This window comes from Eriocheir sinensis, chromosome 59 (genome assembly GCF_024679095.1).
Source record: "Eriocheir sinensis breed Jianghai 21 chromosome 59, ASM2467909v1, whole genome shotgun sequence".
Lineage (NCBI taxonomy): Eukaryota > Metazoa > Arthropoda > Malacostraca > Decapoda > Varunidae > Eriocheir > Eriocheir sinensis.
The window spans coordinates 5,261,975-5,289,474 of record NC_066567.1 but is presented as its reverse complement, the minus strand read 5'-3'; positions in this window follow the sequence as shown (position 1 = coordinate 5,289,474).

Sequence of the window (27,500 nt, the reverse complement as noted above, 5' to 3'; positions counted from 1 at the left end):
GGAGGGACGGGAAGGGAAGGGGTGGAGGGTTGAATAGCTGAAGGGAAGCTGGAAGGAAAGGGAAGAGGAGGGAAGGGACGGGAAGGGAGAGGGGGCGAGGGAGGGGAAGGGACGGCAAGGGAAAGGGGGCGAGGGAGGGGAAGGGACGGCAAGGGAAAGGGGGCGAGGGAGGGACGGGAAGGAGACGCAGGAAACTTTTGCCTTCTTGGTGCTCGCCTCATGCAAATGGTCCGTGTTTTGTCCAATGTTTATGAAATTAAGTGAGTCTTCTGTTTTCTCAAGTTCTTTTCTTTTTGTCTCCGTGTTTGTGTGGGAGGAAGTAGAAGCAACAGCAGCGTCGGTAGTAGTAGTAGTAGTAGTAGTAGCAGTAGTAGTAGTAGTAGTAGTAGTGATATGGAAGGAAAGTAAAAGATGAGAATAAAAAGAAGAGGCATGAGAAAACGGAAAAAAAAGAGGGTAAAGGTGGGAGATGAGAGACGGAAGAAGAAAGAAAAGAAAGAACAGGTGAGGAGAATATAGGTGTAGAGAAGAGAGAGAAGAAGAGAAGCGGAGGAAGTGAGGGTAACCATACTCTTCCTCCTCCTCCTCCTCCTCCTCCTCCTTGTGGTCGTCATTAAGGCGCCTTCACGCCCGTCATCGCGTCTCCTCCTCCTCCACTAATTAACAAGAAGGAGTCCCCCCCCCCCCCTTTTCCTCCCTCTTCCTCCCTCCTTTCCTCCCCTGTCTCACCCCTTTTCCTCCCCTTGTTGTCCTTGGTTCCCTTCGCTTGTCTTCCTTTTTTCTTCCTTTAACTATCTTTCTCTTATCTGTCTATCTCCTTTCTCTTCGTATCTGTATCTCTCAACCTTCTTTTTCTTTTTTTATTGTTCCCTTCTCTCTCCTTCCTTATATATTATCTTCCTCCTCCTTTTTCTTCCCTTGGCTCTGTTTCTCATCTATTTCTTCTTTCCTTTTTTTTTTTTACCTTTGCTTCCCTTTTACTTTTTTCCTCACTTTCCTTTTCCTCATTTCCTCTTCTTTTACTTCCTTGTCGCTTTATACCTCTTTTATCCGTATCTTTGTTTACTTTTTATGGTAACTTTTAATTTATCATTATCATTATTATTATCATCATTATTATTACTCATTATTATTTAACGTGAGTCAACATTTTAATTGGTGAGTCACTTGGAGATAAAACGAGAGGCTAATCAGCTTATCTCTCCAGGAGGCTAATTTGGCGACCGCTTTCCTCTCCGTTTTTTCCATCTTATCTCGGAGTCTTTTTATTCTTTCTCCTTTTATCAGCGATGTCCTCCTCTTGTCATCTAGAAACACTATTATCTCCCACTATTGTCTATTGCGCCTAATAACTTAAGTATGTAGTGTGTCATAAAATAAAAATAAGTATGAATGATAAAATAGTGTTCTTTGTTTTGTGTTAATTTTTTTTACTGTCTCAAAATGAACGTTACAGTGTTTTTTTTACCGTCTGTTTCCTGTCCTTTTTCCTGTCCATTTGTCCTAAAATATGACTAGGTAGTGTATCACAAAAGAAATAATGTTGAAAATGTTTCCTAGCGTTTGTTGAGTGTTAACTTTTTATGTAATTTCCTAAAATGCATGTTGGAATGTTTGTTAACTTTTTCGTACGTTTTTTATCTCTTATTTTGGGTTTTGAATAGATGTTAAGCTATTTTTCTATCTGTTGTCTTAAGCTTAATGTGTTTCGTCGTGATCTCATTCTTTGTGTCCTTAAAATTACTTAAAATCTTTGTTATTGCTTTTTATTGTCTCAACTTTTGTTTGTGTTATGAAATAGATGTTAAGCTTTTTTTTTCTGTTGTCTTAAGCTTACTGTGTTTCGTCGTGATCTCATTCTTTGTGTCCTTAAAATTACTTAAAATCTTTGTTATTGCTTTTTATTGTCTCAACTTTTGTTTGTGTTATGAAATAGATGTTAAGCTGTTTTTTCTGTTGTCTTAAGCTTACTGTGTTTCGTCGTAGCCTGTTTCTTTGTGTCCTTAAATCACTTCAAATCTTTGTTATTGCTATTTATTGTCTCTTAAATTGTGCTTGTGTTTTAATATGGTTGTTAGGCTTCTTTATTTTGTCTGCTGCCCTAAACATGTACTAATGGTGTTTTGAAATGAGTGTTCCAGTGTTCACAAAGACCGTTCCAGCTACTGTGTGAGATTTTGTTTCGTTTGTATGTACGTTAGTTTGCCCTGTACAGCCTCCTCACCATATGGCAACATCACTCCCTTAATAATAACCTCTTTGTTAGTTTATCGTATCTCAAAAGAATATTATTTACCGAGATTTACTGAGTGGAAACACCTTTCTTATGCCTTGTTCTGATATTAACTTTTCTCTCGTCCTTTTGCAGAATAGCCTGAGAGGGGACAAGACTCGCTGGCTGTCCTGTTCACGGTAAGTTATTCTTCCTGTTCATTTTAAGTGGTTTATTTTGCACTATTTTGTTTTATATTATTTCCTTTTTCGCTCTTTAAATTCCTCCTTGTCATCTGCTTCCTCCATTTATATATTCATGGTGGCGAGACACACGCAAAAGGAAAATATATAAATAATAAAAGGTATGAAATGAAATAAATAGAAAAACAAATCAAAGTTAAATATTGGGCATCGTTCCTCTCCATCTCCCCCCTTCCCATCCTCACCCCTCCCCCCTTTCCCTCTGCCCCTTACCCTCTCCCCCTTCCCCTCTGTCTCCTTCCCCTCTCTCCTTCCCCTCTCCCTCATTCCCCTCTGCCTCCTTCCCTTCTTCCCCCTTCTCCTCTCCCCCTTCCCCTCTGCCTCCTTCCCCTCTCCCCTACCCCTCTCCCCTTCCCCTCTCCCCCCCCTGCCCTCCCCCCGGAAACACTTGGGCGGCACAAATAATAGTCCGGGGCGCTGCTTGAGACATGAGGTGTGTTAATGAGACAGGTATTGGGTATTGATTGGTCCGGCGGAGACACTCGCCGGCCAATCAGACACGTTCCCGATCATCTTGGAAGCGAACACCCCTCCCTTAACCTCTCCCCCCCACCCCCACCCCTCGTCCCATGTCCCCCCCGTAAGACGTCTCCCCTCTCTCCCTAACAAACATCTCTCTTCCTCCTCTCCCCCTCCACCTCTCTCCTTTAATATTTCTTCCTTCTTTGTCTACCTTATCCTCTCCCTCCCCCCTTGAGACGTCTCCCCTCTCTCCTCCCTTCCTTAACCTCTCCTTCTATCCCACCCTAACAAACATCTCCCTCCCTCCCTTCTCAAGGTTTCTCTCCTCCTCCCCCTTCTTCGTTCCCTTCCTTCCTTTACCTTATCAACTGTCCCTTTCCTCCATCCCTCCCTTAACAAACATCTCCCTCCCTCCCTCCCTCCCTTTGGATCTTTCTCCTCCTCCCCCTTCTTCCCTTCTTCTCTCCCTTCACCTTTTCTTAGGGTTATTTAATGTTGTGTATCTTTCTAAGGGAATAATGTTAAGTTTTTGATAGTATTTTATGAACCTGAAAGGAAAAATGTCATACTTGATTTTTTTTTTAGAGTGAAGCGATGACGTGTAAAAGGGAAAACAACAATCAGTAAAGCCGTGTTTCATTGTTTCGTTCTGTGAAGAGGAAACTTTCTCAATATTTAAAATCATGTGTTGTGGAAAATTTTGCTTCACCTCATTTTTCCACTTTATTTTTTTACACATTCATATATTTTCCAACCTTTCTCGAATCAGTCAGAATGAAAGGTACGATTTCTCAACAGCCAATGAAGCAGTTTCCCGGCAGTCCAGCGGAAGGAAAGTGTTATAAAAATATCGAGAAAATCTTAGAGCCCTTAAAAAGAATGACGGAAACACTTGAAGGGGAAACTAAATTATTATAACACTAGTTTGATGATCAGTATTGCTTTTTTTATTGTAAGGTTATCAAAGGAGGCGGACGTTATACTCTACTGCTACTTTATTAATTTGTGGAGTCTAAGATAATTTTATGGATACTTGAATGCTATAAATTAAGTGGAAACTCGAGAAATAGATAACACGAAAAAATAAATACCTACTGTTGATTAGTTAAGTTAGTTAAGGAGAGAGAGAGAGAGAGAGAGAGAGAGAGAGAGAGAGAGAGAGAGAGAGACGAACAAACAGCGGTGTATCGATAAGTCACCTGGTTTGTCTTTCTTTTTTTACCTGTCTGCGGGGGGAAAAAAGGACAGGTGTGATAAGGTGCAGTTTTTGTGTCGGCCGATACAGGTGAGGCGGAGATCGGATACGAGACGGGAGGATGCAGGGAAGATAGTGCTATCGTGTGTGTGTGTGTGTGTGTGTGTGTGTGTGTGTGGGTGGGTGGGTGAGTGTGAGAGTGTGAGGAGCGGGTACACACACACACACACACACACACACACACACACACACACACACACACACACACGCCGGCGGAGCAAACACACTCAAACACCACCTTCAGCTTCACACGCAAACACCAAAACAAAAAATGTCTCAGAGTAAAGAGTTGGGAAGCAAATACAAATATGTCTACTTTTTTTTTTACCTTCCCGCGGCGCTGAGGCTCAGACGCGCTTTATGGGTTTATAATGACGAGGAGGAGGGGGAGGAGGAGGGAGGGGGGGTAAGGTAGATGCGTCAGGTGTGGCCTCGTAAACGTCTTGGTTAATTAGCACGTCGTCCAGGTGAGCGATGCGCCTCCTCTCACCTGCTGGAAGGATGTTTTTTTTTCTTTTTTTTTCTTCATTGTCATTATTTTTTCATGTGTTTTAGTGTTATGGTAATTCTCGACTTCGCACCCTCAGCCTCCTCCTCATTCTTTACATCCTCCTCCTCCTCCTCCTCCTCCTCCTCCTCATTCTTCACATCCATCTCCTTTTCTTCTTCTTCTTCCTCCTCCTCCTCCTCGTTCTTTACATCCATCTCCTTTTCTTCTTCTTCTTCCTCCTCCTCCTCCTTCTTTACATCCATCTCCTTTTCTTCTTCTTCTTCCTCCTCCTCCTCCTCATTTTTCACATCCATCTCCTCTTCATCCTCCTCCTCATTCTTTACATCCATCTCCTTCTCTTCTTCCTCCTCCTCCTCCTCCTCCTCCTCCTCCTCCACTCACCTGTTTGATGCACACCTGGTTTGTGTTTCGTTTAATTGAGCCTTTTTACCTGTGCTCTCACCTGTCTCGTAAGTGTGTGTAGCATTTTTCACTGTTTATTGTTTTGTTTTTTTCTTTCTTCAAATGATTAGTCTCGTAATTTTTTCTTTTCTTTTTTTTCTTTTCTTTTCTCCGAGTCAAAAATTAAGGTGAGGATGCCAGTGTTTTTTTGTTGTTGTTTAATTTCGAGTTTTTGCTTTTTTGTTCGTGAATTAAAAAAAAAGTAGAGTTCATATTTTCACTTATTCTTATGGGCCTCAGAAACAAACATACAAACAAAAACAAACACGAGGTGGCTGTTTGTTGCGGGGTCTAAAAAGCGGAGGATCATATTTCGTGTTTGTTTGTTTTGTGTTAATTTTGGAGATCTTTGTTACCGGCGGAATAAAAACGGCGCCGCGTGTTTGACCCGGGGAGTTTTTGAGGATGTTTTTGTTCAAGTGTTTGCGTCGAAGGGGGAAAGAAGAGAGAAAAAAGAAAGAAATGAAGCGAAGGAAAGAAAAGAAAATTATGCTGCGTCGGGCAATAATAAACGCTTGATGCTTCTTCTTCTTTTTTGTCTTGTTTTTCTTGTTCTTTTTTTTCTTGTTCTTCCTTTTCTTATTGTTCTTGTTTTTTCTTCTTCTTATCCTTATTTTTTTGCTTCTTCCCTTATTTTTGTTGTTTTGTTGTTATTTTTTTCTTGTTTTTTTTCTTGTTCTATTGTTATTGTTTTTGTTCTTGCTGTTCTTAGTCTTGTTCATTTTCTTATTTTTCTCTTTTCTCGTTTGCTTGTTCTTATTCTCGTTCATGTTCTTACTTTTTGTTACTGTTTTTGTTCCTGCTATTCTTGTTCTTAATAGTCTCGTTCATCTTGTTCTTGTTCTTCCACTGTTGTCCTTCGTTCTTTATCTCCACTTTTTTTTACTTTATATTCTTACGTCCTGTCTTCCTCACCTTCCCTTCCTGCGTTCCACTGCGTCACATTCCCGCGCGTTGTATCGCTTCACTCTAATGGAATAAATAAAAGATGCGTCTGTGGTTTGTTGACTTCCTTCACAGGTGTGTGGATGGGCGGGCAGGTGTGAGAGGAGGCAGGTAGGCAGGAATGTAGCCAAGGAAGGTGGGCCAGTAGATGGAAGGGGGTGGGTGGGAATGGGAAGTAGGTCAGTGAGTAGGTGGGAGGATAGGTAAATGGGGGGTGTTAGGTAGGTAAGGCTGTGGATGAGTGGGCAAATGAGTGGACAGGTAAATGGGAAGGTAAATGATGAGGGAGGGAGGTAAGACTGTGGATAGGTGGGTAAATGAGTGGAAAGGGGAGATAGGTAAGGCTGTGGATGAATAAGCGATGGAGAGTGAGGGAGGAAGGGAAGTGAAGTTTGTGGGTGAGTGAATGGGCGGAAAAACAGGGAGGTAGGTAGGGTGAGTGGGCAGGTAGGGTGGATCAGGGTGGGTAGGGATGCAGGTGGGCGGAGGTGTAGGTGGGTGGGTGGTTGGGTGGGCGTGTGGGTGGGTTGGTGGTCTTGGGTGGTGGGCTTTAGGCTCCTAGCGAGGTGTCTGTGTTTACTCTTTAATATTCAACCCAAAAACAGCCTCGGGAGGAGTTAGATCTTCGTCCTCCTCTTCCGCTTCCTCTTCCTCCTTCTCCTCATCGTCTTGTCCTTCTTCTTCCCTCGGCCGCCCACACGACTTCCATGTTTGTTTGTTTGTTTGTTTTGCCAGTTTGTTTTTAGTGTTTACGCGTCTTTGGTTTGTCATTTGATTTTGTTTTGTTTTTTACGCTTTTTCTTCGTTTGTGAAATGCTAATGTTTTTACTTTTGTTTTTTACTTTTTTTATCCATTTGTGATAGTATATATATATATTTTTGTTTTGTTCGACTGTGAAGTGTTGATGAGGAAGTTTTAGACGTGTTGTGACGTTTATGTTGTTTTGTGGTGTGTGTGTTTGTTTGTGTTTGTTTTGTATGACCCCCTCTTTCTCCTCCTTCCCTTCCCCCACACGCACGGCACAACACAACATCCATTCACAAAACAACGAACACAAAGACCAAAACAACAATACCTACCTGGGCTAAATAATTCTCAGGTGTGGTTAATAATTCTTCACACGATAAAAGTTAATACTACCACCACTCATCCTCTCTTTTACCTGTTCTTCCTCCTCCTCCTCCTCCTCCTCTCTCTTCCTCCTCTTGATACATAAATTCACCTCTCCTCTCCTACCTGTGCGAGCTAATGAGTTGTGGCACAGGTAATGACTGGATAATAACACCTTGATAGCACAACTCGTTAACTTGTGCTAATGGGTAATTGTTTTAAGAGTTCCGACAAGTTAGTTACGTGTTGTGATGGATGGTTTGCTTGTGGCCAGGCAGGTGATAATTTGGGGTATTGATGCGTCTTGTGGTGGTGGTGATGATGGTGGTGGTGGTGGTATGATAAAAGAGAAGAGGAAAAAGAATGATGATAAAGATGAGTTAATGAAAAGGTAGAAGTTGGAGCACCTAGAAATAAACTAACAATAAAAAGAATATGAAGAAAAAAAAAACAAGAAGGAAAAAGAAGTAAAAAGAGGAGAGGAAGACGAAAAAGCAAATGCAGAAGAAGGAGGACAAAAAGCAAAGAAGAGAGAAGAAGAAAATGAAAAAAAAGGAGGAAAGAATTGGCAAAAAGAAGAAAAGAATGACCAGAAAGAAGAAAAAAAGAGAGTTACCGAATAGAAGAAAAGGGCAAAAGAAAAAAGGCAGAAGAAAAAAATAGCAAAAAGAAGAAAAGAGCGACCAGAAAGAAGGAAAAAAAAGAGTCAGCGAATAGAAGAAAATGACAAAAGAAAAAAGAAGGCAGAAGAAAAAGAATGAAAAAATAAGCAAAAAAGACGAGAAGAATGACAAAAAGGAGAAGAAAAAAACTGCAAATTATAGAAGAAGGAGAAGAGAAAGAGATAGAACACATTGCTTCATTAAACGGCTCTGTACTAGTCACCGCCTGTTGTTAGTTATTGATGCGGACGATAGATAAGGAATAACGTGTTACCTGCGATATTTACCTGTTGGGGCCGAGAGGACGCTACCTTTTACCTGTGTTTATGAATAGCTTAATTAATCATCTGACCGGCCACTCACCTGTATTTTCTAGTCACTTGTGTTTAATTTACCTGTAAGTTTGTTGTATTAAGCTATTTCTCTCTCTCTCTATCTATCTATCTATTCTTCTTTGTTTCTTTCTCTCTGTATCTTTCTGTTTTCTTTCTTTTTCTCTCTTTTCTTTCTTTAATTTTCCTTTCTTTCTCATTCTTTTTTATCTTTCTTTTTATCTTTTCCTTTCTTCCTTTCGTCCTCTCTCTCTCTCTCTCTCTCTCTCTCTCTCTCTCTCTCTCTCTCTCTCTCTCTCTCTCTCTCTCTCTCTCTCTCTCTCTCTCTCTCTCTCTCTCGATCTCCATCCCCCCCCCCCCCCCCACCGCATGAATAAGACAGGAAGCCAAACAGGTTTACTCAATACTCTCCTTGTTTATTTACTTATTCATTGATGCTGTTTGCCCTTCAGAGTCGCTTTAGTTCTCGCGTCTGGCTGAACTTGAGACCGTTTAGCCGTTTGTGCGCGATGTAATGGGGAGAAAAAGGTGATATTCTGGGTGGTGGATGGGCTTGTTTAGAGACCGCATATGTGTTGTGGGAAGGTGGGAATGGTGTTGAGTATTTCTGTGTGGCTGTTGTGATGACTATGCTAAGGGTGAAGAAATAAGGAAAGAAAGATGAGGAGAAAAAAATGTGATGAATTGGATGGTGGATGGAGTTCTTGAGAGGACCGTGTATGTGTTGTGGGAAGGTGGGAATAGTGTTGAGTATTTCTGTGTGGCTGTTGTGATGACTATGATAAGGGTGAAGAAATAAGGAAAGAAAGATGAGGAGAAAAAAATGTGATGAATTGGATGGTGGATGGAGTTCTTGAGAGGACCGTGTATGTGTTGTGGGAAGGTGGGAATAGTGTTGAGTATTGCTGTGTGGTGTTGTGATGCCGGTGATAATGGTGAAGAAATAAGGAAAAAAGAAGGAAGATGGAAAGGAGAAAAAATGGTGATGAGTTGGGTGGTGGATGGGCTTGTTGTAAAGTTGTTAATGGTGTTGAGTATTGCTGTGTGGTGTTGTGATGCCGGTGATAAGGATGAAGAAATAAGGAAGGAAAATAAAAAGGAAGATGAAGATGATTAAAATAAAGCAAAGACAGAAGCAGATGAAGAAATTTTAAAGGAAGGGAAAAAAGTTAAAGGCATATTAAGTATAGGAAAAAAAAACCCAGATGGAAACGAATAATAAGGAAAAGAGGAAGAGGAAGAAGAAGAAAACAAGTATAAGAAAAGGATATTGGTAAGAAAATACAAAACAGAAGCAACAGAAGTAAATGGAAATAAGGACACAAACGAAAGAAAAAAAATAATCACAATAAGAAACACAAGAAGACCGTTTCCATTGCACGACTGAGGACAAGGAAGGAAGGGGGCAGAGGGGTCAGGAATCAACGCCCCCTATAACCCCCTGTGTCCCCTTGTAGCCCCCCTGAAGCCCCTTGTAGCCCCGTGTAGCTCCCTTCGGCCGGGCGCGAGCCAGGGGCCAATGAGTCACGCCCTGGGCCGGGTCTTGTTTCTTTGATGCCTTTGAGCGCCGCGTGGGGGCGTGCCCGGCGCGTCGTTACGGTCCTGTTGGCCACTTTGTTGTGTGAGCTGCGACCTGCGACCCTCTCTCTCTCTCTCTCTCTCGCTCTCTCTCTCTCTCACTCTCACTTTCTCACTTTCTCACTTTCGAAGCCTCGCTCTCACTCACTTTCTGCTGTCTGTTACCATTTGTTTTCTTCTTTTAATTTTTAACATTCTCTCTCTCTCTCTCTCTCTCTCTCTCTCTCTCTCTCTCTCTCTCTCTCTCTCTCTCTCTCTCTCTCTCTCGGTCCTGTATCTCTCTTGCTTTTTTGTTTTTTCCTTATTTTTCCTCCTGATCAACGCTGCCTCTACCTTCTCCCTGCCTCTGTCCGCCTCCTCCTCCTCCTCCTCCTCCTCCTCCTCCTCCTCCTCCTCTTCCGCCTCCTCCTCCTCCTCCTGTTTCCTTCTTACTATCACCAACAGCATCAAAAGTACAAAAAGAGTCACTGACATTAATGAAGTTGAACCTTTACTATCACATCCTCCTCCTCCTCCTCCTCCTCCTCCTCCTCCTCCTCCTCCTCTTCCTCCTCCTCTTTCACCTTAGCATTTTCACCAATTTTCTTAATGGATAAATGAACAGGAAACGCTGAGATTTCTTCCCCTCGTCTCCCCACTCCCCACCTCCCCCCCAAACCACGTCCTCATCTCGCCCCACTCCCCAACCTCTTCCTCGACCTTCTCAACCCCACCTCAAGTCCCTTCCTGCGCCCCAAAGACACACAAACCTCACCCTTAACCTCATAACTCTAACCTTAGTCTCCCCAACCCCCTCCTCCGTCCCCTCATCACCCCTCAACCGCAACTCTCTTCTCCCTCATCCCCACCCCTCCCCCCCTCAACCCCACTTAAACAACCCCCAAAAGCTATCGAATCCTCTTCATTGTAATCATTCTGACCCCAAAACGAACCCGACTGAACCCCCGTCTTCCTCCTCCTCCTCCTCTTCCTCCTCCTGAGTGTGATGGCGACCTCAGGGAATTAATTATGATCGAATGCCATTATTCCAAGAGTTCGCTGAACAATGCTGGGGGTGCGGGCGTGGGTGAGTGCGTGTGCGTGCGTGCGTGCGTGCGGGTGTTGTTCTCCGGGGGGGGAGTGTAAGAGAAACACGATTCTTCGGGTGCTTCGAACAGGCTTGAGAGTGCTTCAGAACCGCCCGGCTTTGTTGTGCATCACGCTTTCGGCCTCCTCGTGGACTGGGGGGTGGGGGGGGGGCAGGGGGGAGGAGAAGGAAGGGAGGAGGGGTCAATTGTGTGTCATGTGTTTGTTTGTACCGTGGGGGGGGTTGGGGGGGAAGGAAGGGAGGTGGAAGGGTCAATTGTGTGTCATGTGTTTGTTTGTACGAGGGTGTGGGGGGGGGGGTCGATTGTGTGTCATGTGTTTGTTTGTACCGTGGGGCGGGGGGGTAGGAAAGGGAGGGATGTGGAATAGTATTGTGTCCTGTAGGATGTGAAGGATTCTGTTAGTAGGATTTGATTAGAGGAGGAAGGAGAAGGAAGACTGAAGGAGAGAGGGAGAAGAGGGGAATGTGAGGGAGAGGATAATGGAGGGAGAAGGTACGGGAGAAATGGAAAAAAATGTGTGTTTGTGTGTAATGGGTGCAATGGGGAGGGTGTTAGTAATGGAGTAAGGCGTAGTAGTAGGTGAAAATGGGATTGTGTGAATGGGGGAGGTAATGGGGGGATGGTAATAATGGTGGAGGAGGTGGAACTGATAGGTGGTTGAAGAGGGGTGTATGTGTGGTGTGGGTGAGGCTACTTCAGTGTGTGTGTGTGTTTTTTTGTGTGTGTGTGTGTGTGTGTGTGTGTGTGTGTGTGTGTGTGTGTGTGTGTCCAGAAAATCGAAAATAAAACCAAATACCGTCTTATATACTCTATCGTTGTATTTCCCGAACCTAATTGTTACCTGGCCGAGTACCACCTGTGTATTAGTGAGGGGGAAGAGGAGGAGGAGGAGAAGGAAGAGGAGGAGGAGGAAGAACATGAAAAACAAGAACAGGGACAAGAAGAGCAAGAATTGAGAGAGACGAGGAAGAAAGTAGAAGAAAATAAGCGGTAACTAAAAGGGAGAGAAGGAGGAACATGAAGAACAGGAACTTGAACAAAATAACGAGAGCAAAAACCAGAACAGCAAGAATTGGGTGAGACACGAAAGATACAATAAAATCAGTAACCAAAAGGAGGAAGGAGAGGAGGAGGAGGAGGAGGAGGAGGAGGAGGAGGAGGAGGAAGAAGATGAACAAAAACGAGAACAAGCACTAAAACAAGAAAAGCAATAATTGGAAGAGACATAAATGGAGATAAAACGCCAAAAACAAAGCAAAAGGAGAAGGAGGAAGAAGGGGAGGAGGAACAAGAACAAGAACAACAACTAAAAACAAGAAAAACAAGGACTGAGGTAGACAAGGAGTAAAAGAGAACAATATAAGTAGTTTTGAGTAGCGGGCTTTTTTTTTCATATGTTTCCTTTTTTTATGCCCTTGAACTGACTCCTTTGCTGTAAAAAAAAGTAGCCAGGAGAAGAAGGGAGAGGAGGTGGAGGAGGAGGAAAAGGAGGAGGAAGAGGAAGAGTAGGCTGAGGCGTTGCAGAAGGATCTCTAAGAATAAGAATAAGTATACCCTATCACCTGAAGACGCCGGAGAGGTGGTCATCAGGGTCGTGGCGGCGGTCGTACCTGTGTGGTCGTGCCTCTCACCAGGTGCTCTTGAGGGCCATTTTTACCTGTGTCACCTGTTTGTGGGGCCATGCAAATGATATTATCCAAACCGGTAGTCGGGGCGGGATGGGCCGTGAGTGTGTGGCGAGTCAACAAGAGGAGGAAGAGGCGACTCACTGTCCGAGGAGGAGGAGGAGAAGGAGGAGGAGGGGAGACTCACCCTCTAGACCCACCTAAAAATCTCCACGGGTGCTAATGTCAAAAGGAGGAGGAGGAGGAAGAGGCAGCGACGGCAACGCCCACAGGATTGAGGTGTGGGCGTGAGTGTGGGCGTAGGCGCGTGTCCTGTAGGATGTGAAGGATTCTGTGAGTAGGATTTGATTAGAGAGAGGTGAGGAAGGAGAGAGGAGGAAGGGAAGACAGAAAGAAGGAGAGAGGGAGAGAAGGGAGGAAAGTGAGAGGATAATGGAGTGAGAAGGTGAGGGAGGAATGGAGGAAATGTATGTTTGAGAGAGAGAGAGAGGGAGAGAGAGAGAGAGAGAGAGAGAGAGAGAGAGAGTCATTCGCTCTTTTCATGACACCGGCGACTGAAATTTGACATGATGATTCGCTAGAAAAATGTGTGTGTGTGTGTGTGTGTGTGTGTGTGTGTGTGTGTGTGTGTGTGTGTGTGTGTTTGCTTGCTTGGTTTGCTTACACGGTCCCGCGCTTTGCACTTTCTTGGCCCGAGGGAGTTTACAGTGACTACTGATGCCTCACCTGAGAGAGAGAGAGAGAGAGAGAGAGAGAGAGAGAGAGAGAACAAATATAAACAAGTTGAGAAAAGAATATCGTATAAAACACAACAGGAATTCAGGAACGTAAATACACAAAATAAAGAGAAAGAATCATGATCAGACTTTCGAATTATTGAAGAAACAATCCTTTAACCTACTCTCTAATTCTTCCTTTAACATCTTTAACTAATAATTTTCTTTTCTTCAACTAATTATGATAACTCAGAGTAGAGAAAACAAATGAAAACGCAAATTGATGAAACTTGAAAAAAAAATATCATTAACACTAATTTTCTCTTTTCCTTCTCTTTCTCCTCTTCCGTACCTGTCAGGACTAAAGCTAAATTCCCAGGTAACGCCCGGTACAGGTAAAGGTTAGGAGGAAACAGGTAATGGAGTGTAGGAAAGAAGTGGGGGGGGGGAAGGGGTTAATTGACAGGGGGAATCGGGTAGGCATGGGAAAGGGGAGGGGAGGGAAGAGGTGAAAGGGAATGAGGTGATTGGAAGGGGCAAATGGATAAGCATATACAGGTAAAGGTGAAAGGGATGAGAGATGATGAGGTCAGAGGAGGAAAAGGAGGAGGAAGAAGAAGTTGAGCTAGAATATGTGAAGAGGATGAGGAAAGGGTTAAGAGGTTGGCAAGGAGGAGGAGGAGGAGATATAGGAAGAAAAAGATTAAAGGGGAGATAATAGGTATGTAAGAAGGTGAGGCTGGGGAAAGGATTAAATTGATAGGGAGGAGAAAGAAGAATAGGAGGAGGATGAGATGGGGGAAGTGATTAAGATGCTAGAGATGAGGCAAAGGAATAAAGGGAGGAGGAGGAGGAGGAGGAGATGGATAGGTATGCAGAGAGACGAGGCTGGGGAAAGGTTTAAGATGATAGGGAGGAGGAAGAAGAATAGGAGAAGGAAGAGGAGGAGGATGAGGTGGGCGAAATGATTAAGATTTTAGAGATGAACCAAAGGAATAAAGGGAGGAGGAGGAGATAAATAGTTATGCAGAGAGTTTAAGATGCTAGGGAGGAGGAAGAAGAAAAGGAGAAGGAAGAGGAGGAGGATGAGATAGGGATATGATTAAGATGCTAGAGATGAGGCAAAGGAATAAAAGGAGGAGGAGGAGGAGGAGGAGATGGATAGGTATGCAGAGAGACGAGGTTGGGGAAAGGTTTAACATGCTAGGGATGGAAGGAAGGAGGGAACAAGGAGGAGGAGGAGGACGAGGGTGCGGAGGAGGAGCAGGAGGGAGAGTGTTTCACCTGTTTGAGTGTGACCCGAAGCGTGACACCTGAGAGGTAAGGTTTCACCCGAACCTAAAATGGCCCGCCCAGCAAAATCGGCCCGTGTTCCCCCGCGGCCGAAGAGCGAGATTAGCGTGCACACCTTCACCAGGGGAGCAATTACTTCGTTACACACTGACCCCAATTACAATAACAAACATTCCCACGGAGGTTTGTTTGCCATGCACCGAGACTACACACACACACACACACACACACACACACACACACACACACACACACACACACATACACACAGATACACACACACATATTTGTCTCGACTTTTTTTCTCTCTCTAATCTTTTCTTGTTGTTCTAAGATGTGTTTTTTTCCCTTTAAGTTCATAGTAACGTTTCTTGTGTTATTTTTTTCCTCATTATTTGTTCTTTTTCTATCTTTTAATCTCCTCCTTGCCCACGTCTTCGTCCTCCTTCTCCTCCTCCTCCTCCTCCTCCTCCTCCTCCTCCTCCTCCTCCTCTTCCTCCTCCTCATGATGGCTGCCCGAGGGACTTGTTAGTTCTGGCCGCGGCCGACAGATGGCGGTGTCACGGCCTTATTAGCCCCGGCAATGGCAGGGCGCGGCGTCACAACACGTCACGCTGACACCTGTAAACACCTGTTGTCCCGCGTGAGTGTGACCGAGGACACGGCGAGGAGGAGGAGGAGGAGGAGGAGGAGGAAGGAAGGAAGGAAGGAAGGAAGGAAGGAAGACGAAAAAGAAGATGTAATACGGAGATTTAGATGAAGAAAAGGACCAGAAGAGTTAACAGTTGTAGTGCTGTTATTATTATTATTATTATTATTATTATTATTATTATTATTATTATTATTATTATTATTATTATTATTAGTAGTAGTAGTAGTAGTAGTAGTAATAGCAATAGTCGTGGACAAGTTTAGTTTCATCTTCCCTAAACACACCTCCAGACGCCTCTCTTCCTTTGATCCTCGACTACTTGTGTTCCTTTTTGCTTCCTAGAATTGTTACCAAAAGCGGGAGCATCCACCCTCTTCTCCCTCCTTTGCGTCCTCCTCCTCCTCCTCCTCCTCCTCCTCCTCCTCCTCCTCCTCCTCCTTCTCTTCCTCCTCCTCCTCCTCCTTATCAGTATTTCTACATTTATTTAATACAAATTTTCTGCCTAGTACATTATTCTCGTTTTCTCTCCTGTAAGTGCCATCTAAGATCTTACTTGCATATTAGAATAAAGAGTAAACGAAGTAGAAGACAAAATATAAGTAAATATATATAAATGAAAGGAATAGGAGATAAAGTCTGTGATAAATAAAAGGGAAACGAAGAAGCTAAAAAAATAGAGAACGGTTTGGTAAATAATTTCAGTGTGTGTGTGTGTGTGTGTGTGTGTGTGTGTGTGTGTGTGTGTGTGTGTGTGTGTGTGTGTGTGTGTGTGTCTCTCTAAAAAGTGTTCACAGGTGTAATTAGAGAGAGAGAGAGAGAGAGAGAGAGAGAGAGAGAGAGAGAGAGAGAGAGAGAGAGAGAGAGAGAGAGAGAGAGAGAGAACCAGGTGAATCAGAGCGTACCTGGATCATTATACACTTTGAGTCCAGGTGTAATTGTTAAGTGGTCCGCCAAACGCCTTCCGCTGGCCAGAAAATAAACTCCAAAGGCATTTTATGAACGAGACTCAAAACGGAACGAAGGAAGGAGAGAAAAAAGGCTTAATTCTGTTACTCCTCGACCACCACGTATTCACCAGCTGCAGAGAGAGAGAGAGAGAGAGAGAGAGAGAGAGAGAGAGAGAGAGAGAGAGAGAGAGAGAGAGAGAGAGAGAGAGAGAGAGAGAGAGAGAGAGAGAGAGAGAGAGAGAGAGAGAGAGGGAGAGGGAGTGGAGAACAAAGTGAAGAAAGAAATGATATAGAGAAGAATGAAGAATGCGAAGTGAAAAGAAGAAAGGGAAAGGAAGGAAAAAGAAGAGAAAGAAAGGGCGGATGAGGAAGTGACGAGAACGAAAATGAAAGGAAAGGAGGATAAAGAGGAAGATAAGGGAGAAAAAAAAGGAATAAGAGAGAGAGAGAGAGAGAGAGAGAGAGAGAGAGAGAGAGAGAGAGAGAGAGAGAGAGAGAGAGAGAACCCGTAAAGAAAAAACAAGAAAACTCGTCTCTTATTTTCTGTTTTATATTTTCTCTTCATCTCTAAATTATTGTTCTCTTCTCTTTAACTCCCTGTCCTACCACTTTCTCTCTCTCTCTCGCACCACCAACCAACCAGCCGCCGACGCAATTCTTTTTTTTTTTTTTTTTCCTCTTCCTCCGTCTATTTGTTGCCGCCGCCGCGTCCGTGTGGGTTCTAAATGCCTAATTTCGTTTTATTTCATCTTGTTGCAAAAAAATAAGTCGAATGCTAATGATTGCTTTCGGACTTGGAAATCTAATTATGAGCATATCGGGTCTCCAATTTGCATATTTTTAATCATTGCTTCCTCGTTTCACAATTCATCCTTTTTCCTCCCTTCTTTTTTTGCCTTCTCTTGTCTCCTCTTTCCTCCTCCTCCTCCTCCTCTTTCTCTCGCCTTCTCCTTCTTCCGCCACAAACATCCAGGGCTAGCTTGGGAAGGGAGGAAGGGAAGGAGGGAGGAGAGAGAGAGAGATAAGAGGGAGGAGGATGGAGGAGAAGGGATGGAGATGAGGGAGAGAGGAAGGAAATTAAGGGAGGGATGCTACGTGGAGGACAAGAGAGAGAGAGAGAGAGAGAGAGAGAGAGAGAGAGAGAGAGAGAGAGAGAGAGAGAGAGAGAGAGAGAGAGAGAGAGAGAGAGAGAGAGAGAGAGCAAGACTCCTCCCCCCTCCTCATCTTTGCCCTCCACAGTTTTACGCGGGAAGGTAAATAATTACTCGTATATTTAATCATTCGGCATATTTGCAAGCCGCCGGTAAACCGCCTTTTACAAAAATGAAACATTGCTTCCCTCTGAACGAATAGAATGTCCGTTTTTTTTTCATTTCTCCCCTCCCTTCCCCTCCCCTTCCTTTCCCTTCTCCCCTCCCCTCCCTTCCCCTCCCCTCCCCTCTTTTCCCCTCACCTTTCATCTTCTTCTTTGCCACTTCCTCATCTTCCCTTTTTTTTATTTTCCCTCTTTCCTTTCTTCTTCCGCTTTTGTATATTCACCTTTCTTCTTTCCCCTCCTCTCCACACTTTCCGTTTCTTTCTATTATTTCTCCTTCCCTTTCTTCTTTCTCCTCTTTTACCATCACCGTTTTTCTTATTCTTCCTCCTCTCTTTTCTTTTCATCTTCTTTCCTGTCACTTCCTCATTTCCCCTTTCTTTCTCATTTTTTTCCTTTGCCCTTCTTCCTTCTTTTCTTTTCTCCTCACCTTCCTTCCTTCTTTCCCCTCCTCTCCCTTTTCATCTTCCTTTTCAACTTCCTTATTTGCTTTTTCTGTCTTTTTCTGGTTCCTTTATTTTCTCATCTTTTCTCCTCACCTTCCTTCCTTCTTTCCCCTCCTCTCCTTTTTCATCTTCCTTTTCAACTTCCTCATTTGCCTTTTCTTTCTCTTTTTCTCTTCCCTTTATTTTCTCTTCTTTCCCCTCACCCTCCTTCCATCTTTCCCTTTTTCTACTTTTTCATCTTCCCTTTCACTTCCTCATCCGACCTTTCTTTCTCTTCTTTTCCTCTCTTTCCCCCAGTTCCTTATCACTTTTCTTTCCTCTTCTCTCCTCCCTTGTCCTTATTTTCCTCTCCCCTTTCTACCCCATCGCTACGCCCTCTCTTTTTCCCTCTTTTTATCCATCCTACTGTCTTTTTCCTATCATCTCCCCATCTCCATCAAATCTTTCTCTTCCCTTCCTTCCTCTCTTTCCCCTTCACTTCCTCGTATGCCCTTTTTCTCCTTTCTCTCCCTCCCTTTCCTTTCTTTAAACTTTTCTTTGATCCTTTATTCTCTAGCGATGTCATTTCATTCTTCCAATCCATCCCTTTCTTCCCCTTCGCTTAATTTGCCCTTTTTATCTTTCTTCATCCTCATCGCCACACTCCATTTCTCTTTCCTATACCGAACCTCCCTTTCTTCCCTTTTCCTCTTTTCCTCTTACATCATAATCTTTTACTTTCTCTCCCCCTTTACTTCTTTTTTTTTTGCCCTTTTTATCTTTTATTTCCCTTCTCATCGCTACATTCTTTTTACTCCTCTTTTAACCCTCTCTTTCTTTCCTCCCTTCTTTAACAGCATCACTCTTCTCTCTTCCTTTCCTTCCCCCCCCCCCCCTCCTCCTCCTCCTCCTCTTCCTTCCCCTTCGCTTCCTCCCCTTCCCTCCTGCATCCTCAGCAAATAATGCTCCCCCAGCGAGGCCTCGGCGCCCCTCTCCTCTGTGTTTTGCTTTCTTGTGGGTAAGCAAAATTTTAATCAAGGTGATCCGCGTAAGAAGGCGAGCAATGTTGATGATTAAAAAACGGGACGGGAGGGGGAAGGGGGGAGAGAGAGAGACTGGGGGAATGGGGGAATGGGGGTGAGAGAGAGAGAGAGAGAGAGAGAGAGAGAGAGAGAGAGAGAGAGAGAGAGAGAGAGAGAGAGAGCAACAACAACAAAAAAAAAGAATATTATTTCGAAACAATCACAATCCTCGTATTTCTTCCTCCAATGAACTTTCAATGAGGAAAGTAAAGGAGAAAATGAAGAAAAAAGTGAGAGAGAGAGAGAGAGAGAGAGAGAGAGAGAGAGAGAGAGAGAGAGAGAGAGAGAGAGAGAGAGATTCCCTCCTTTTGTTGTTTCAGCAGCGCAAAGACGGAGAGAGAGGGAAGGAAGAAGGGAAGGGAAGGCGGAAGGAAGGGAGGGAGGAGGGGGGGGGGGGAGTGACAGGAGAGTTGTAGGTATGGTTGAGATAAGATTCCCTTTCGGAAGGTTAGTTTGGTCGTCGCCTTTATCGATTTTGATGTGATTCTGGTGTGTGTGTGTGTGTGTGTGTGTGTGTGTGTGTGTGTGTGTGTGTGTGTGTGAACTTAGAAGGGATGTTTTTTTTCTTTTTTGGTGTGTTTTTCTTAATTTGTCGTTTTTTTTACTTGATTTTTTTTTGCATTTTGTTGATTTATGTGTTATGTTCTCTTATTCTCCGTGTGTGTGTGTGTGTGTGTGTGTGTGTGTGTGTGTGTGTGTGTGTGTGTGTGTGTGTGTGAGTGCGTGTGTGTAGCTGCAAGGAGATATATTTTCCCGTCTAAGCTCAACTCCAACAAAAGAATTATCAGATGATTAAAGAACCGGTTTGTATGTTTTCGGGCGCGCGGGAAAAATTAACTAAAACAACTGAAAGATAAGTTGAAACGCTCTGGAAAAGTCGCTCCAAGAAAAATTTCTCTGTAAACATTAATTTCGTCTTTTTCACACACCACGCAACGAGTTTTCATCAGGCGAGGGAAACAAAACAATTCTCCATCTGCGCATTAATTAGGAAAGAATGGAAAAATTCTTGCAGCTGTTTTTTGGGCGGGAAATTTACATTTGTTTAAATAAAGATCATGCCCGCCGGGAGTGATTATACATCCTCGCGGGGACTGATCAATACCGGCCCGCTTACTCCTGTTTACTCAGCCCAACTCCTCCGCGGCCTTCCTTTGCCTTCCTTTACCTTCCTTGCTCGCTTGTCTTTAATTTTTATTCGCAGTACTTAATCCTCTACCTTTCCTTTGCCTTTATTCCTTCCTTTTTTTTCTTCACCTTATTCATTATTTTTTCCGCGGCCTTCCTTTGCTTTCCTTTACCTTCCTTTGCTCGCCTGTCTTTAATTTTTTTATCGCAGTACTTAATCCTCTGCCTTTCCTTTGCCTTTACCCTTATTATTATTCCTTCCTCCCTTTACTCCTGTTTACTCAGCCATTAATTCCTCACCGGCCTTCCTTTGCTTTCCTTTACCTTCCTTTGCTCGCCTTTCCTTCGTTTTTTTCGCAGTACTTAATCCTCTGCCTTCCCTTTACCTCTATTCCTTCCTTTCTTTCTTTACCTTATTCCTTCCTCCCTTTACTCCTTTTTCCTCAGTCCCAACTCCTCCGCGGCCTTCCTTTGCCTTCCTTTACCTTCCTTTCTTTGCCTTCTTCTGTTCCCTTGTCCTCTATTTTATGCGTAGTGCTTAATTCTCTACTTTCTTTGCTTTTCTTCGCCTTCCTTTCCCTTCCTTTCCCTTCCTTTACTTTCCTTTGCTTTCCTTTCCCTTCCTTTGCCTTCCTTTACCTTCATCGCTTGTTCTCTCATTCTTTAACCATCCTTCATCCTCCTTTGCTCTTTCCTTTATTTGTTCCTTCATTACTTGATTTTCTCCTTCCTGTTTATCCTCATTCGTTCCCTTTTAGTGTTGTGTTTATTTCCTTTATCTATTTTTCTTTTTTTTCTTGTCCTTTTAACTTTCTTTCCTCTTATCATTTCTTTTCCCTCTCTTCCTTTGCTCTCTTTCCTTCCTCCTCCCTTTTCTCCCTTCCTTATCTCCCCTTTGTCTTCCTTTACTTACCTTTCCCTTTCCTTTATTCACTGTCATATAATTCGGCATTTTCTCCACCTTTTTTTCCCTTTTTCTTTCGCATTTGTTTTTTTCCTCTACTTTCCTTCCTTCCATCAATTTCTTCTTTCTTCGATTTCTAACTCACCCCTTCCTTTCTTCTTTGTTTTGTTCCCTCTTTCCTCCCTCCATTCCTTCCTTCCGTCCTTCCTTCCTTCCTTCGTTCATTCCTTCCCTCCTTTGTTCCTTCCTTCCTTCCTTCCTTCCTTCCGTTCATTGCTCCTTCCTTTTATTTTTTTCTTCCTCCCCTCCTTCCTCCCCACCTACCTTCCTTCCCTCCTTCCTTCTTTCCCTCCCACTTTCTCCCTCCCTCCCTTCCTCTCTCCCTCCCTCCCTGCCTCCCCCCCTCCCTCCCTGATTAAAGATTCGTCTCTCCCTGTATCACCAATGCGTCCTGAAATATGTCGATCGCGCAGAAAACAGCTTCTTAGTCAGGCCACATTAATTAGACCGTATATTTCTGGCCCAAAGTTTCCTTAATGACAAGACACGCGAGTAAAGATCTGTGTGTGTGTGTGTGTGTGTGTGTGTGTGTGTGTGTGTGTGTGTGTGTGTGTTTAATAGTCCAGGATTGCACATAGCTACGCACATGATGGTGATGATGATGATATAAGGTTTTCTGACGGTGCAGTGGAGGAGGAGGAGGAAGAGGAGGAGGAGGAGGGTACGGCTCTCATTATTGCACCTTTTTTCCACAAGTGTGAGTTACCCCTCCCTCCCCTCTTTTCTCTCTCTCTCCCTCCCTCCCCTCTTCTCTCTCTCTCTCTCTCTCTCTCTCTCTCTCTCTCTCTCTCTCTCTCGTAATATCCTTGTTGTGTAGTTAAATTTGACCTAATCTTTGTGTGTGTGTGTGTGTGTGTGTGTGTGTGTGTGTGTGTGTGTGTGTGTGTGTGTGTGTGTGTGTGTGTGTGTGTGTGTGTGTTGTTCCTTTTGTTCAGCCGATCCTCGCTTTTTGTGGTTCATCATTGATTTCCTGTTTGAACGAAGCTTCGGAGACAATGGACGCGATGTGTGTGTGTGTGTGTGTGTGTGTGTGATCTTGCTTATCTGGTTTAAATCGGCTCCTCTTCGTTTTAATCTTTTTTTCGTTTTCTTTTTTGTTTTCGATGATTTTAACTTTCTTTTTATTTTAGTTTTATCATTTTGTTTATCTTCTTTTTTTTTTTCTTCTTCTTCTTCTTCTTCTTCTTCTTCTTCTTCTTCTTCTTCTTCTTCTTCTTCTTCTTTTTTCCTTTATTCTTTAACTTCTTCTACAGCTCCCTCCTCCTCCTCCTCCTCCTCCTCCTTAGCCGGCCGGAGGAGGCACCTTGTAACCGTTAAACTCTCCTGTTGTCGCCACTTAGTCCCGCCCAAACTTAGGACGCTGTAATCAGGCTCCTTTTTGCCCGTTTTTACGCGGCGCCGCCCTCCTGCCGGCCTGGGGTATGAGGGTATCTGGGGGGGGAGAGGGAGGGGGGAGAAGGGGTTAGGCGGTGAGGATAAGGGGGGGTCCTGAGGGGAGAAGTGGTTGAGGGTAAGAATGATGTGAAGGGAGAGGATATTAAGGATAAGGATAGTATGAGGGATATGAGGTGAGTAGGTTGTGAGGATGAGGGTGGCTTGAGGGAGGGAGGCAGTGAGGATAGGGATGGTATGAGGGATTTAAGGGGAGTGGGTTGTGAGGATGATTGTGGTATGAGGAAGGAGGCATTGAGGATAGGGATGGTATGAGGGATTTCAGATGAGGATGTTGTGAAGATGAAATTGGTGTGAGGAAGGATGCAGTGAGGACAGGGATAGTTCGAGGGATTTCAGAGGAGGAAGCTGTATGAGGGTGGTATGAGAGGAGAAGGAATTTAGGATAAGGATAGCGTGAGGAGTATGAGGGGAAGATGCAGTGAGAGAAGATAGTTAAAAATGAAGATGGTGTGAGAGAAGGAACTGAGGGTATGAAAAATCGAAGTGGATGAGGCAGTGAGGATAGAAGGCAATGAGGATGAAAGTGGCAATCCTCGAGCACTTTCCACTTAAGTACCAGAACGGGTGGGCAGAAGGGGGTGCTAGAGGGAGAAGGGTGCTGGAGGAAGCGTGAGAGGGGAAGTTGAGGGGGGTAATAATGGAGGTGTATGGATGAGTAATATGGGCCCATGGGTGGTAATGTGAATATCTTACCTGTCATCCACCTACAGTATTAACGGTTTTGGAGATTTCTCGAACATCATCCACATATTAATCACCCACCGTCACCCACAAACTCACTTGCAACCCACTTTCACCTACCTTACCTGTCATCCACCTACTGTATTAACGGTTTTGGACATTTCTCGAACCTCTTCCACATCTTTATCACCCACCGTCAAACTTACCTGTCACCCACCTCCACCCACTTGTCACGCAGCTATCACCCACTTTCACCTTTGCTTACCTATCATCCACATTATATTGTAACGGTAATAAACACTCTTCAGACAGCTTACACATAATCATCCACTGTCACCCACCTCCACCCACCTGTCACCCAGCTGTCATCCGTGACGCGCGCGGCCTCTCCTCGGGCGCCTCCAGCATCCATAACCCAGGCGGGGCGGCGGCGGCGGGGAGGCAGGAGACAAGTAGCTTTTAGATCTTTCATAGGCGGCAAGTCCCCTGAGTGCTCCCCCTCCTCCCCGTGGACCTCCTGCGTGTGCCGGCCCCCCTTGTGGTCTCTTACCTGTCTCCACCCTTTACCTGTCCCTCCCTCACCCCCCTCTCTCGCTGTCTTGTGTGCAGGTAAGAGCTAGCAAGATTAAGGAAAAGGTGTGGGAAGGTGTGTATGATGTTAATTTTGTGTCCAGGTGATATGGATACACACATACACCTGTCTCCTGTCCAGGTAACTAATAAGGAAAGAATAACAGGTGTGGAGGTGTGAAAAGTTGTGTAAAGGTGACAGTTATTACGTTATCAGTAGTACAGGTGGTTAATTAATTTACAAACGTGGTTCTCTACAGGTGAAGGGAAGGTTCAAAAGAGACTGAGGAAGGGTGGAGATAATGGAGGTGATAGTGATGAGGGTGGTGACGATGATGATGATGATGATGGTGATGAGGTTGTTGATGATGGTGAATGTAATAAAGGAAAAAAATGGTGGGTGTGGAGCAAGCAGGATATGTTTGTCTGTCTGTTTCTCTCTCTCTCTCTCTCTCTCTCTCTCTCTCTCTCTCTCTCTCTCTCTCTCTCTCCCCCCCCCCACCCACCCGCGAGCTAATTTTCGGAAGGAGAAATTTCCCTTTGTATTTGTGTCTCAAAGTTTTCGTCAAACATTCGCTTCTTCATTTTTTTTTATTATTTTTCACAAACTTTCTCGGATTATCTTACGACACTTTTGCCTCGCCTCATCGTGACGAGTTTCTTCTGACAGCATCCTCCTCCTGTCTGTCTGTCTGTCTCTGTCTATCTGTCTGTCTGTATGTATGTCTGTATGTATGTATGTATGTATGTGTGTGTGTTTGTGTTTCTCTCTCTCTCTCTCTCTCTCTCTCTCTCTCTCTCTCTCTCTCTCTCTCTCTCTCTCTCTCTCTCTCTCTCTCTCTCTCTCTCTCTCTCTCTCTCTCTCAAACCGTTTACTTGTTTTCTCACACTCACTCAAGACGAACCGCAACCACCATCTTCTCCTCCTCCTCCTCCTCCTCCTCCTCCTCCTCCTCCTCTTCCAAACCTCTTGTCGCTCTTCATCATTCATCGTCTTTCATGGCTCCTCCAACAGCATCTTCACTATTCATGCCTCCTCCTCCTCCTCCTCCTCCTCCTCCTCCGCCTGCCACGTCTACCTGAGGCCTCAAAGATCACAGGTGTTCTGGTCCAGGTGTTTGGATATACATGGAACGTCTTGGCTGCGTGTTACCTGTGTCTTCGGCCTTACCTGTGTTAATCGTTTGCGCACTCACACAAGTACACACACAAACGAACACACACACACGCACATGATGTAGGTGTCACGCAAAAACTGTCTATTGATGTACCTGCAATTATTCTTTGGCATATCTACCTGTGTTTTTTTTTTAATGAATGAGTAGTGTAATTTTTGTTTTGTTTTTGTTTTTGTTTACTTACGATCTTTTTTTTTTCTTTCTCTAAGCCGTAAGAACAAGAAAACAAAGCGTCAACAACAAGAAAAGCATCACGCAAAAGCACCTCTTCATGTAACTTTGATAAATTTTTTTGCCATATCTACCATTTTTTAACGAAGGAATAGCGTTTTTTTTTTCCTTGTATATATATTTTGTAACTCTTGGTCTATCTTATCTTACCTTTAAACAACAATGACAACAAAACAACAATAAAACAACAACAACAAAACAACAAAAACACTCATCTATACAGTCTTTTATACGGGCAGTGATTAGCAGGCTTTTTTTTTCTTAGTTATATAGTTTTTTTTACCCTTTATCTGCTTCCTTTACTCAAAAAAAAATGAATGACCGACTGTGGATAAGAAAAGCGAGTCTGCACGAGCTAAGACACAGGTATAAGGCAAGGTGGATGACTAATTAACGAGCGCCCACCTTGAATCACCTGGGCTGCGTCGTGGCGGTCAAAAAATAAGTGATGGCTGCTAATAATTTCATATCCCAGGCGGCCGCGGAGTCTGCCTTTTTAACGGAACCAAAAGGGCGAGATGACTGACATTGATGGTGGTGGCGGTGGCGGTGGTGGTGGTGGTGGTGGCGGTGGTGATACATTTATGATACATCTGTGATACTATATTTTCATAACCTCTTCTTCCTCTTTATTCTCCTTCTTACTTCATCTTTTCTGCCTTTCTATTATCCTCTTTTTCTTTACCTGGCTTTTCTTCATTTTATTCCCTTCTATATTATCGTTTTTTATCTCTTTTCTTTTCCTTTTCTTTCTATTATGCTTCCTATATTTGTTTTCCTCTTATTCGATTCCCTCTTCTTCTTTATTATCCTTTTTGCTTCATCTTTTCTGTCTTTCCCTCATTCTCTTTTCTCTCTACTTCCCTTTTCTTCGTGTTGTTCCCTTTCTCTTTGCTTCATCTCTTTTCTCTTTATTTTTATCATCCTCCCCTTCTTTACTTTTCCTTTTTCTCTCATATTTCCTCTACCCCTTTTTATCATCATCTTATTTACTTCACCTCTTCCTTCATCTTTCTCTTGGATATATTTCTTTTACGTTTTCTTCTCTTCATTCTATCTCCCACCTCTTGTGTTTACTGTCCTTCATCTCTCTTACTTTACCTCTCCCTTTTTCTTTCTCGCTTCATACAGGTAAAAAAATAATAAAAACCGCAATTTCTGTCCTCTGTCTTCACGTTTTCCTCTCTACCTCATGTTATCTCTTTCCTCTTGTATTTACCATCATTCCTCTTGCTCTTATCTCTTCATTCATCTTTTTTTTCATTTTTTCTCGTCTCACTCGAGTAATGTCTTTTTTCACCTGCTCGTCTTTCTAATACAGGTAATACACTTTCAGAACCTCTACTCTTCCCAAATCGTCCTTGCGGTATACACACACACACACACACACACACACACACACACACACACACACACACACACACACACACACACACACACACAACTCGCGTTAAGGAAAATATAAAATCCCGAAACCTTGCAATCGAGAAAAATGAAAACGAAACTCACGTGAAACTTACCTGAGGGAATACCTGGCCTTTAGGAGTGATTACCGGTGCTGGGTGTTTTTATTTTTTTTACCCCCCCCTTCCCCTCCCCTCCTCCCCCTCCTCTTCCCCCCCACACACGCAAAACAACCCCAGTATTAAATAAAAATGATACGACTTTCATTTTGCTTTCCTTTATTTTGCTCCTCTTTCCCACCACCACCCACTCAACAATTTAAGTTTTTATGTAAGATTAGTCGAGGTTTTTTGTATTTGTTTTTCCTCCTACGCTCTCCCCTCCCTCTCCCCCGCCCACAAACATCAGCGTCAGTTTTAATATAAGAAGAGTTACGTGCTTTTTTTTTCTGTGTATGTGTTTAACTGACCCCCTCCCCCTTCCCCCACCCACACACATCGACCTCAGTTTCAGATAAGAATAGTTAGTTTTTTAGTGTGTGTGTGTGTGTGTGTGTGTGTGTGTGTGTGTGTGTGTGTGTGTGTGTGTGTGTGTGTGTGTGTTTTCCTACCTTCCTCTCCCTCCTCCCCCCTCCCTCCCACACACACACACACACACACACACACACACACACACACTAAAACCCAAAATCAAGTAAGAATTATTAGTTTTTTAGTGTGTGTGTGTGTGTTTTCCAACCCTCCCCTCCCTCCTCCTCCTCCCTCCACACACACACACACACACACACACACACACACACTAAAACCCAAAATTAAGGAAGAAAACCGCAATTCTCTTCAACGGTATAACACCGCTTTGTATTTTCCTTCTTGCTCACTTTCTCACGGACTTACGATACTTAATAATTAACGAAAATAAGAGAAATATGAACTTACTCCTCTCGCCACTAACACCCTTCCTTCCTTCCTCCCCTC